At 39.6% G+C, this 13,871-nt stretch overlaps 1 protein-coding gene across 4 annotated transcripts in view; it reads right to left on the bottom strand.

Moving 5' to 3' along the window:
* The window catches only part of ZEB1 (zinc finger E-box binding homeobox 1), a 190,146-nt gene that overhangs the window by 175,227 nt on the left and 1,048 nt on the right, over positions 1–13,871 (bottom strand). The window lies entirely within an intron of this gene.

Here is a 13,871-nt window from a genome sequence, read left to right as displayed (position 1 = left end):
GACGGAGGGAGAGACGGAGGGAGAGACGGAGGGAGAGACGGAGGGAGAGACGGAGGGAGAGACGGAGGGAGAGACGGAGGGAGAGACGGAGGGAGAGACGGAGGGAGAGACGGAGGGAGGGAGGGAGAGAGATGCTTTTGCACATACAATACCCTGTCTGGAATATTATTTTCCACATCTTTACTAAGACAACCGACACGCATCCTTTAAGACGTGGCCATCCCCTCCATGTGTGTGGGATAGAATATCACATCAGTTACCAAACTAAATTCTTAAGGTTTGTTTTCCTATGTTTCTCCCCTAGTACACTGGAAGCTCTTCAGGGCAACATACTGTATCTTTCATCCTAAGAGTCTCACTGCCTTGCACACAGTAATCCATCATGTTCATTCTACAGATGAACACACTTGGGCCCAAATAAATTGAATTATTTTCCCAATTTCATAGGCCAATTAATGGCAGATTTAATATTAGAATCTAAGACTTCTATCTTCCAGTTCAATGCTCTTTCTGTAAGTGCACCTAAGGATACCAGATCAGAAGGAATTATGCATTAATATCTATAATGTTCAAGCCAGACACAGAGCTAAATGGAGTATAAAAAAGTGAGAGCTTTACGAACAAAAATAAGATACAAGCTAGTTATAAAGAATTTTCAAGGAATAGGGATAGGTGATAAAAATAAACAGAAAAGTTAGATAGAAAAACACTATCTTAAAAATAAGAATCACATAGGAGTTAGTCCAGTGACATATAAACATTTTAGGACATGAAAAAGATAAATAATAAGTAAATAAATATATCTGTAATCAACTTCAAAGTAGCTAAACATTTCTTTCCTTAAACAATATAAGGAGTAAAGTATGTAGCTAAAAATCAACAAGATCAAGCATTTACGCCTCGGTAAAAGGAAAGTAGCCTTATTTGGTGTATAAGTTACCTTTTACGGGAAAAAACTTACAGGAAGCAAGATTTTAACTTAAATAAAAAATCACCAGTCCAAGAAGAATGAACTGAAAAAATCTCTCAATTGAGTAAAAATAATATTAACCAACTCAGATGTATACGCTTTTAAATATTATAAAATATGTAAAATTTTTAACTAGTCTTTTAAGTTACCCTTGGGGCAGAGGGGAGCAGGGCAATAAAATTCTTCTCCCAGGGTTAACCTTCATTCAACAAGCACTGAATGCCCACCATGTGCCGGTTCACTGAGAGGCAAGAAAGGGCGGTGGCTATAGGAGTATAGACTCTAAATGGATTCAAATCCCACTTCTACTGCTTATCAGCTGTGTGAACTTGGGTAAATCACTTAATCTCTTTGCCTGTTTGCTCACCTACAAAAAGGGTCTAAATACCGTAACAGGATCACTGTGAGAATCCAATGAGCTAGTCAGATGTAAAGCACCTGGCACGCGGACAGCAGTGTAAATGCGGTAGGGCTGTGCCTGCCACATCATTACTACCACTCGACTACCCCCTGGCATGCCAGGGTGAGGAAGACAGTCTCCATCCTAAAGGAAACCAGGGTCAGATAGGGAGGATGACACAGAAACACACCATAACACAGCAGAAAAAGCACAATAATACAAGTATAAAAGATGGATCCGGGCTTACCTGGTGGCGCAGTGGTTGAGAGTCCGCCTGCCGATGCAGGGGACACGGGTTTGTGCCCCGGTCCGGGAAGATCCCACGTGCTGCGGAGCGGCTGGGCCCGTGAGCCATGGCCGCTGAGCCTGCGCGTCCGGAGCCTGTGCTCCGCAATGGGAGAGGCCACAACAGTGAGAGGCCCGCGTACCGCAAAAAATAAATAAATAAATAAAAGATGGCTCCACCGGCGTAACAGAAGAGAATTAACTTTCTCTGACAAATGGAAAAGGGATCACAGAAAGCATTTCAGACGAAGAAATACCTGAGATGAACTCCTGTCCACCTTTCAAAACATACCAAAACATATGGGGTAGTGGGGAAAAAAGTGTGTATCAGGTAGAGGGAACAAAAGTACCTCCAAAGACACGGAGAAAGACCCAGAAATCTGTAGGTCGGAGGGGCCACCAGAGAGAGGAAAGAAACAGCAGGGCAGGACCATAAACCAGGGCCTGGGATCTCATGCGAAGGATCTTGGTTTTGTCCTGTAAGTTAATAAAGATCCAAGGGAGGGGTTTGATTGGGGTAATGACTGAATCAGACTTTTTCCACAGAGATAATTTTGGCAGCAGCCTGCGTGACAGACCAGAGGAAGGAGAAGTAACTGGCTAGTGTAAGAGTGAAGTGCTAAGCTCACTGACACCACACAGGAGTAAGAGGCCATCAAGAGAACATCCACACTCAGCTCAACTCCGGCTACTCTCTCTCAAGCATCCTTCCCGGAAACTTTAGCCTTGAACGTCTCCGTGAAGTCAAAGTGTGTTCAGGACACAGAAAACTTGAAAACGCTAACTAGACACAATGGAACTGCTCTGTTTAAAAGTGTATAGGGCTTCCCTGGTGGCGCAGTGGTTGAGAGTCTGCCTGCCGATGCAGGGGACACAGGTTTGTGCCCCGGTCCGGGAGGATCCCACATGCCGCGGAGCGGCTGGACCCGTGAGCCATGGCCGCTGAGCCTGTGCGTCCGGAGCCTGTGCTCCGCAACGGGAGAGGCCACAACAGTGAGAGGCCCACGTACTGCAAAAAAAAAAAAAAAAAAAAAAAAAAAAGTATAAAACCAGGAAAGTAGGATTTGTGTTCCTCTACAATCAAGAGCGTTGGTTCTTCGGTTCTGAAAAATATTCTTAAAAACCTCAAACAGAAATTCTCATACTGAATTTTGATGAGTAAGATCAAGTTTTTGTCTCTTGCAAACTACTCAAGGCTATCTCAGGCAGGGTTGCAGGTGAAGATCAAAACAAGGTAGAGACAAAAATTAACCTGAAATGGAGCACAGGCCTAAATGTTAAAGCTATAAACTTAAACAAAACAAAACATAGCAGCAAATCTTCCTCAACTCGGCAAAGATTTCCTAGAATACAAAAAGCACAAAGCCTAAAAGAATAAAATTATAAATTCGACTTCATCAAATGTGGTACAAGCCACAGAAAGGGAGAAAATATTTTAAATATCTATATACAACAAAGAACTTGGATCCAGAATATAAAAAGAACTCTTGCAACTCAATAATAAAAAGACAAGCAACCCAATTAAAAGTAGATAAACGATTAGAACAGATATTTCACAAAAGAAAATACAGAAGTGGCCGTTAAGTACATCAAAAGATACTCCAACATCATTAGTTATCAGTGAAATCCAAATTAAAACCAAAAGGATACTACTACACACCTACTGGAATAGCCTAATTTATTTTTTTAACATCTTTATTGGAGTACAATTGCTTTGCAATGGTGTGTTAGTTTCTGCTGCATAACAAAGCGAATCAGCCATATGCATACGTATGTCCCCATATCCCCTCCCTCTTAAGCCTCCCTCCCACCCTCCCTTACCCCACCCCTCTAGGTGGTCACAAAGCACCGAGCTGATCTCCCTGTGCTATGCGGCTGCTTCCCACTAGCTATCTATTTTACATTTGGTAGTGTATATATGTCCATGCCACTCTCTCACTTCGTCCCAGCTTACCCTTCCCCTCCCCATGTCCTTAAGTCCACTCTCTAACATCTGCGTAGTTATTCCTGTCCTGCCCCTAAGTTCATCAGTACCATTTTTCTTTTAGATTCAATATATATGTGTTAGCATACGGTATTTGTTTTTCTCTTTCTGACTGACTTCACTCTGTAGGAGAGACTCTAGGTCCATCCACCTCACTACAAATAACTCAATTTCGTTTCTTTTTATGGCTGAGTAATATTCCATTGTATATATGTGCCACATCTTCTTCATCCATGGAATAGCCTAATTTAAAACGTGGACAAACGTTTGCAAGGATTGGAGCAACTAGAACTTTCATACACTGTAAAAGGTGAAATGCTACAAGCACTTTAGAAACTGGTTTGGCAGTTTCTTGCAAAGTTAAACGAACACTTATTACATGAGCCAGCAATTCTACCCAAAAGAAACGTAAGCATATATTCACAAGAAAAATTGGATGTGAACACTCATATGTGCTTTATTCTACAGCAAGGTACCAGAAACAACTCAAATGCAGGCATACCTCGTTTTATGGCACTTCACTTTACCGCACTTCGCAGACACTGCGGGTTTTTTTTGTTTTTGTTTTTTTAACAAATTGAAGGTTTGGAGCAACCTTCTGTTATCAGATGATGGTTAGCATGTTTCAGCAACTAAGTATTTTAACTAAGGTATGCACACTGTTTTTTAAGACAATGCTATTGCACACTTAACAGTGTACAGGACAGTGTAAACATTTTACATGCACTGGGAAACCAAAAAATTCATGTGACACACTTTATTGTGATATTCATTTTATTGTGGTGGTCTGGAACCAAACTCCAAGGTCTGCCTGTAGGAAGCCCATTGTAGATGAAGAGAGAAACCAATTCCATCACACAATGAAAGACTACTCAGCAACACAGAAAGAATGAACTACTGATACATGCAACAACACGATGAAAACGTTATGCTGAGCAAAAGAACACAGACAGCACATACTGTATGATTCTGTTTATATGAAACCCTAAAGCAGTAAATCTCACCTTCAGGGATCAAAACCAGATCAGTGGTTGCTTGAGCAGAGGGAGGACTGACTGAGATGAGGTACAAGCAGGAAACATTCTGTATCTTGACTGTGGTGGTGGTTACACTGGTAGCCACAGGTATGTCAACACTCACCAAAATGTTACATGCATACTAGTGTATACATACAGCCTTCCTCAAGCTAAAAAACATATACTAATAGCTATAAGATGAAGCTTCAGTGTAGAATGCAAATTATACCTCAATAAAGTTTATTAACACACACACAAAACACGGTAGCGTTTTAACTTTTGTCTTAGGATTGCCTTGATCCATAAGCACAAGAACATACTATGTTTTAGGAAGACATACAACTGTCTTCTTCAATATATTCCAAACTAAATGAATGAAACCATGAAAAGTTGTGGATGCCACGTTCATTAAGCTACTCAATTTTTTTTCATCTTTTTTGGAGTATAATTGCTTTACAATGTTGTGTTAGTTTCTGCTGTAAACAAAGTAAATCAGCTATACGTATACATATATCCCCTTATCCTCTCCCTCTTGAGCCTCCCTCTAACCCTCCCTATCTACCCTCCCCAGGTCAAGGTTCTTTGTTTTATGCAATTGAATAATACTGGGACATTACCCTTGAAGTTCAGGTCAATATTATACATAAAGTAATATGGTGAGGTCTCTCTCAATATAATGCTCTTTAAAAAAGAGTTCAAGGCCGCCTTCCTCAAGCTAAAAAACATATACTAATAGCTATAAGATGAAGCCTCAGTGTATATTACCATTCTATTACTGATTTAACAGACAGCCTTGTTCTTAAGGCCAGAACAACTAAGCAATGTTTAAGGTCAAAGCTATAGAAGCAATGAATAAATTTTATAACAACATCCTTTTAGATGGTAGTTATGTCAGTTAAAGTTAATTGTGGACAACAGACTAAGGAATTAAGTGTCAGTTGATGCAAGATGCATTTAAAACAAACATAATCTAATAATATAAATAAAACTTTAAACAAACATTTACTGAATGCTTAAAACTGTGCTAAGCACAGTGCTTCATAAACTCTAAGGTTACCATCCCCATTTTACATATGGGAGAATTCAAGCATACGGAGACTAAGTAACTTGGCCAAGGTGACTCATCTAGTAAATTATAGGATCAACCCAAACCCTTAACCACTACGTTTGCTCCCCTTCAGAAAGAAACACTATATTCAAAAAGTGAACTTCAGATTCACCACAGACCTAAATATGAAAGGTAAAACTACAAAACTATTAGAAGAAAATCTAAGAAAATATCTTTGCAATTCATGGATTAGGAAGGACTTCTTACTACCCACAAAGTCAAAAATTTGACAGATGTAAATATATTAAAATTAGGGATTTCCATACCATAGGCAAAGTCAACAGGTGATTGGGATTACTATCTCAAATACACAAGGAATTCTAGGAAATCAACAGTAGAAACCGAGCCAAAAAGGAGGGCAGAGTATGAATAAGCCAGACATGGAAAGGGAAACTCAGATGGCTAGCAAGGATATGAAGAAATAATCAACCTCGCTAGTAAACAAGAAAATACATATTAAAGCAACTACAATATTCTATTTAACAACTGTCAAACTAGCCAAATGCAGATGTTGTACAATACCAAAAGCTGACAAAAATGTGAGAAAATAGGAATTTTTATGTTAACACTGGTGAAGGTAAAAAGTGGTGTCGCTGTTTTAGAAATAATCTGGCAGAATTTAGTGATATGAAATATGTGACTAACCTATAACTCAGCAATACTATACCTACATGTATGTTCCCTAAGAAACTCTTCCACAGCCAGTAGCAACATGTAAAAAGATGCTTTTTACAGAATTATTTGTACCCAAGAGTTGGAGTCAACCTAGGCATCCATCATTAGGGGAACTGGTGAGTGATTGACAAGTGCTGACACACACCATGAAATACTGCACAGCTGGAAGCAATGAACTAGGTGTACTTACAGGAACATGAACAGATCAGATCTCGAACAACACGGGGTGGCAAAAGTAAAATATACAGCAAAATATCGGGTATACAGATGCAAAACACACAAAGAACTAGATAATTTTACAAGGAAAGAGACATAGCCAAAGACATATATAAAACACACTAGATTGGGTGGAAGTGAGGGTTGGGAAGGACAGGGTGGGACAGGGTGAATGGGAGTTGAGGTAGGGAATGAAGAGGGAAAGTTACAATCCAAATAATGGGAGCATATGCCTCTAAGCAGACCAAACCTACTCTCTGCACCCGAAATGTTTTAAGTGGTATTGGCACATTAACTGTTAAATTTGATGGATTTATGGGAATAGATTAGAAATCCATTTTTATGAGATGATTGAGTATTCTACACAATGCATTTGGTTTTTACTTTGACAAATTGGAAAATTCGCAGCTTCTACTTCTTCATTGCTATCATCATAGATAAAACGGTCTAATAACGGAACACCGAGCTACCGGTCTGAGAAGCTGTAACCTGGTCCAAGCAAACTAGTAATAGGAACTTGGCAAAGTCCTTTTACCTCTTTGAATCTGTTTGCTTATCTGAAAAAAATGGATTTGGATGATTGTCCCGAATCCCTCCAGCTCCACAATTTTTCTTTTCTTTTTTTTAATTTTTATTTTCTTAATTTTTATTCATATGAAATTATTTTCTCTCTGCTCCAACTATTCCCTCCCCCGCAATCAAAAATAAATAAATAAAAGAGTATCAAAAGAGATTTAGAAAAGTGATGTAGCAATAGGAATGAATAGCAACTTAGTTTTTTAGGGTAGAAAGGAGAAAACATTAGAGATACAGTGACGTTCAGAGAGCCTCGGCAAGTACCTAAGTCAGAGTGACGTTAACTTGAGCCCAGGTTCAGACACTCTATTCCGTTAAGGATTTTACTACCCACTATTCCACGCGTCACCACTGCCCCTTCTCAAAACACACGTTATAGTCTCGTATGGAGTTTCTACTTGAAGGCCCTAAATTTCAGCTTACCTGTATCAATTTTCAGATTAAAAATGATGATTCCCTAAAAGTCCCTTCCATATTAAAAATGTAAGATTCCAAGAGAATGATGAATTTTTTAATCAACAAACTGGTCACCCTGAGCATTTAATAAAAAACCAAGCATTCAATTAGATCTGTGGATTAAATGGATATAAAGACATTAAAAATAAGGGAAATTAGACTATATTGTGGCTTGGTGACCATGAATAGTAACTGAGGTATCTAAAAATTAGTGGTGTCACATTTTATAAAAAGCAAATTGATATCACAATATTTAAAGTATCTCAAAAAAGCTGGAATTAGAATATACCTAAAATCTTGAAACTGGAACATTTTAAAAGAGAAAAGAAATGTCTTGCAATATTTTTAGAATACAATAATAAACATGAGAAACTGACATCATTCCCATATTTATCTTCATTCACACTGAAGTTTAAATATGGATGGGGAAGGGGAGGGGGAAGGGGAGGGGGAATTAAGAGGTCACGAAACATCTGTTCCTAATAATTCCAGCACAGATGCAGTTGTTGCAGCAAAAGCGAGGATGAAGGTCCTCCAGGCTGCCCTGCTATGAGGTCTTCCACCAACAGCTACAGTGCAGACCCCAAACCCTGCACATCAAGTCCCAGGAATACACAGAGTTGGCTGTAGGAGAAAAATGTATGTGTACATGGACAATTAACTGCATTCCCTATGTCTCCAGAGCACCTGTATTAAATAACAAGGAAACGTCTGATGAAATAAACGAGAGGAAAACAACTTCTTAGAGAATGAAAAATAAGAATCTAATAAAACGTTTCATAGCTTGGACTTGAATTCCGCTTTTTTGGCTGTTCCTTCTGGAATCTTTGGATTTATCTACACCTAAATGATATACTCCAAAATACGTTTTAACAAAATTAATGAAGTGAGTTGTAAACATTAAATTTTCTTCTCTGAACACAATCCACAGGCAAACTTTACTCATTAGAGAGCACCGTGCTATTTAAGTATGTTGCCATACTTCCAAGAAACTCCGTTTCAGGTTAACAAGCAGTATAACCCATCCCATCACGTGCACAGCATACTGAAAGACTGTATTTGGTAAAATCCACGTCCTAAGAATGCTTCCTTTGCAGATACAATTCTTCAAACGCTGTCCCATAGAGATGTCTGTCAAAGGGTACAAACTCTCAATTACAACACGAATAAACTCCGGGGAACTGACGCACAGCATGAGGACACTAGTTAACAGAACTGTATGCTATACGTGAACGCTGCTATGAGAGTAGTTTTAATGTTCTCACCATGGCGACAACAGAGTGTAATTACGTGAGGTGAAGGGTGTGTTAACTAACCTTATCGTGGCAAACATGTGCAATATATACATGTATCAAATCATCACACCGTACACCTTAAACTTACACAATGTTGTACGCCTATTACATCTCAATAAAGCTGGAAAAACTTAGAAAAAAAGCCACTGTCCCATCCAAAGGAAAGATTATTTCCTATAGCAATGTTTGTATAACAGATCACATTTAATTTTAACCAGGGTTGCTACAGAACTTTTCCTACTATGTGTATATCCATTTATTTTCTACTTTTAATATAACTAGTTTAATGATCATTTAGCTAGTTACAGGCACAACATACAGCCTTTTAAAAAGTATTTAAAAATACATTTTATTATATTTCCTAATCAGGGTATCTTTCTAACTTAAAATATTTTACTTCTCTTTCAACAATGAACTTTTGTTTTATTTAGCTTATAGCTCTATTAGAGATGAACATACATTTCCCCATAAATTAGTGATCATACTGCAAGGATTAAGAAAACTTTTTCAGTCCTAAATACTATTTCTACCATTTCACCAAGTCCTCTAACCTCTCACTGCACTTCCGCACACCAATGTGTATCTTCTTCTAACATCTGCATGACTTTTCTTCTCCTCCATTGCAATTCACTACAGGTAGTTAAGAGTAGCTAACAATATAATTCCACGATATTGCATCTGTGTTTACATCTGTCTCTAATCACATGTTTAGAAGTGATTTATACAGGGGAAAGCAAAAAAGGAGGAAAAAAAAACACAACTATGAGAAACAATTAAGTTGTTATTTTAAATGTATCATTCCCAACTTGATATAACTTTCTCAACACAGGCTTCAAAGTTACTGAAATTGCAAACATAGGGTATGGCATTTCAAAAACACTGGATATAAGAAAGAAAAAACAGTACTAACCAAATATTTCATATGCTTTTATACTAGGATCATTTTAACAAGTGATTGGTACTTTCAATTTATAAGATAGTTTAAGTTTTGCTCCATGCTACAACTGTGTATGTCATGGCTTTGTGGTAAAGTTCCTCAGTTCATAAAAAAATAAGTTGATAGTAACCAAACTTATTCACTGATGAACTCTAGGAATTAGAAAACCACACTCAAGAACTGTGTCAGGAAATGTAAAACTATATTTACACACACACACACAAACACACACACTCTCTCTCTCTCTCTCTCTCGAACTATGACACCCTAAAATGAGAAATTCACACAGGCTTACCTGATAATTCACATAATTCCTACTTATTTCAAGATAAAGAGTATTACTGTTGCATTATGGTACTGGTGTTGGTGCATTTACAGAAATACCATTAAAAAAATATTTAGGTAAAAATACCTAAAAAAAATTAGGGAAGTAAATACTTCTAACATTTGACCTAATGAAAGGCTTCTAAAAGTTTACAGTAACATTAACATAATTATATAGACACAGGCCAAAAAGACATAACTAAATACATTAAATCTCATGGAATATAAGTTACAATACCAATTTATATTTGTTGAAAAGAATTCTTTGAAAACAAGCATACAATAATTAGTAAACTACAGAGACTCTTAAATGCATTTAAAACTTCAAAACAAATTTACATTCCTTAATTTAGAATTGGTAAATTTAAAATTTATACACTACCTGGTTCTGAATCTTAATCAGAAGCGGAAGGAAAAGATAAAAATCGCTAACATCTGAGTGACCGCTGTTAAATACCTTCTTCAGTAGTTGTCCGCCAACCCATGTATAGTTTTAAGTCTATGTAAGTTATGAAAAAATAATTACACAATATCACCAATTATTTTCAAATTTTCTTACCGTATCCAACCATTTACATTTTTTAATGTCTAAAAATATATATTTCTAGGGATCTTACCATGAATGAAAAAGGAGATTAAAAAATACAGTAAGAATGCAAAATAAATACGGACCGATCATTACATATTCTTCTCTAAACCTAACAACATAAAACAAAACTTTCTTTAAAACAGCAGTAATACAACTGGTCTACAGCAAGACTAAATTGACAGCAATCTCAGCTGCAAGATTTAAGAAGACCGAATTTATACAACTGTTCAAGCTAAAACAATCCTACTTCTTTCCAGTCCTAGCAGACTAGAAAATGCTTTTGCCTAATTTACCCAGGGCTAGTTTTAAATAAGGGTAAGACCCGGAATTATACTGAAGGTCCCTATCAAAGCAGAGGTCCCAAATCAACAGTAGATAGACAGATTTATGGTATACTACACCAATAATAATTTTTGTTAGCATCCTCTACTGGTGGTTTCCAAAGACAGCAAGTAGAAATGCAAATGACAGAAGATATGTACCTGCCAGTCCATCTAGAGTGAATTAATCAGTATGTAGTCATTAGCAGCTAGAGTACATTTCTCAAATAGATAAATAAATAAGTAACCACAAAGAGTAGAAGTGGAAAATGAGAAGGCAGATTTTAAAAATACAGCAAACAAAGCATTACATTATAAACGGTAAAAAAAAAAAAAAAAATCAATTTAAGCCACTAACATCATCACCATAGAGTTACTACATAAGGTTTCAGGCTTTGGCCAAACCTTGCTCAACTGTTTTACCCCTGTCAAGTTACATTACTTGATGCTCCCATTAACATCCTACTCTGCAGATATATTCCAGAAAGGAAATTAAAATGTTTTACTGAAGGCTTAGCAGAAAATCTGCATGCCTTATTTTAAAATGAACAAAAAATTATTTACATATAAATTACAGTATCAAGTATCTCTATGACCACCTCCCACTGTATACATCATTTATTCCTTCATTAAAAAGATTTAAGAGTTAACATTTTCCAAGCGATTCTCTCCAATAAACCACTGCAACTTAAATATGACTGCGTTGCTAAGAAATCTTAACCAGCACCTATCCTGAGGTTTCACAACACAATGGCATACAACTTCATTTTTAATTTGCAAATCATGAGGCTTAATCAAATAGCGTGGCTGTAATAATCAGCAATGGATGAAATGCATCTGAGAACAAAAAGAAATACAAAGACAGAGCCAACACTGATGAAAATGGAAGATACCTGTAGTAGCACAGTGCTATCTGAAACACCTTTTGTTTTCTGAGAGTGATGCACACTGCAGACGAGACATTTTGTGCTAAACAGCCCCAAATCTGTTTCTCTAATAGTAAACACAAAGGAAAAACACTGACAGCAAGCGCGGTAAATAAATCGCTCCCCTGAGAATGAAAGCAGCAGACTGGAGGGGCTGACACGCGCAGGGGAAAACTAAACACCATCTTTTTCTACCTGCGCAAGTTGCCATTTGCTGCAGCCGTCCAGCAGCTCTCTTTCCTGCTGATTTCAAGTACCTTTCGGGATCGCTTTTTCCCCCTAAGTCAGCTGTTGATATGCCTTATGGGTGTAATATTCGTATCACAGGATCTTTGGGAGGAAAATCCATCCTTTCCTGCTCAGGTAAACATGTTTACAGCAGCTGCACAGACGCTGGGTGGTTCAGACTCACATGTCACACACATGTCGTCAGCAACAAGAAAAGCCCCTTTCTCTGGCGACGAACATTTTAAATAAGGTAAAACGCGAACAGCCCTTTCCAAACCAACTTACCTTTCATAAAGCCACAGCAGCAACAGCTCGATATAGCACACACACTATTTGACGCTAAAACAGGAAATTAAAATTGCAATAGCCTGTGCTCCGCTGCGGCCGTAACAAGTCATCTCTCCACAATGAGGACGCCCAGTATTAGTTATCGATCATAACTAACGGAGGTCTTTAAAATACAAACGTGTATTTGGATAACTAACACCGTTCATGAAAGCGGTGATTCTAATGTCGACTCGAATATATTAAAATTACGTTTACGATTGGAAGGAAACATCTTGAAACCGCCTAAAACCTTCGTATCTGCTTCGAGACAGGAAATCCCACACAAAATCTGAAATTGCCAGGAAAGGTTACAAAACCTCGCGTTTCGCATCCCAGAGGGGAGGGAGAAAGGGGGCCCAGGCGTGGGGGTGGGGCGAGCGCCGGGTAGTTCTGACTTAAACCCGCATTTCCTCATTTTCTGGCGGACACGGCGATCCCATTTCAGGCGCCTTTATTTCCCGACTCTCAGAAACTCGTTTTAAAAATAACGCAGGAACCCACACGAGCCCCTCGGTCCGCTAGGTCCGTGCAATTCCTTATATAGACTCGGCCTCAGCCGGCGGCAGGGCCGTTGCCGCCCATTATTCTCCAAACAGGTACCGGGCGGGCGGGGGCCGCGCTCCAGCCTCGGCCCTGTCGCCGCAGGAACTGTCCAGACAATACCCACCAGCAGACGTTCGCTGCCGAGCGGTGGGCGGGCGGGCGGGCACAGCGGCGCCCGAGATAAGCAGACATGCAGTCAACTTACACCATCTCTCCCAACTGCAAAAGGCGACTGTGCAAACCACCACCACATGTTCGGGGCTCGCGCTCGCTCTCTCGTCATTATTGTTATTTTTCTAAACTCTCACGCCAGGCAGGGCGGGTGTGCGTCCCCGGCGCGACAGCACTCATCAGTAAACACCGCGGCCCGCAGCGCAGGCAGCGGCGCCCCGCGTCCGTCGGTCCGGCCGCCCCTCCCCCACCCTCCTTCCACCCGAGACCCGGAGCGCCGTCCAAGCTCCGTTCGCCGGCTTCACGCCCCGCGCGTCCGGCCCAGGTAACAACTTCCCCAAACCGAAAGAGCACAAGGGAGGCGCACGCTCGGCACCCCATCCCGACGCGGAGGAGGCGTCCTCCCGGGCGGGGACCTGTCTGCGGTGCTTCCCGGTCTCGAGACCAGGTAACAACTCCGCAAACCCGCCGGCCCCCGCGGCCCCCGCGGCCGCAGCTCTGCGCCCGCCCCGCCCGCCCGCCCGC

Source organism: Monodon monoceros, unplaced genomic scaffold (genome assembly GCF_005190385.1).
Source record: "Monodon monoceros isolate NGI ecotype Baffin Bay Population unplaced genomic scaffold, NGI_Narwhal_1 Super_Scaffold_21, whole genome shotgun sequence".
NCBI classification, from domain to species: domain Eukaryota; kingdom Metazoa; phylum Chordata; class Mammalia; order Artiodactyla; family Monodontidae; genus Monodon; species Monodon monoceros.
Note: the sequence above shows the minus strand (reverse complement) of the source record. Positions and strands in the feature narration are given on the sequence as shown.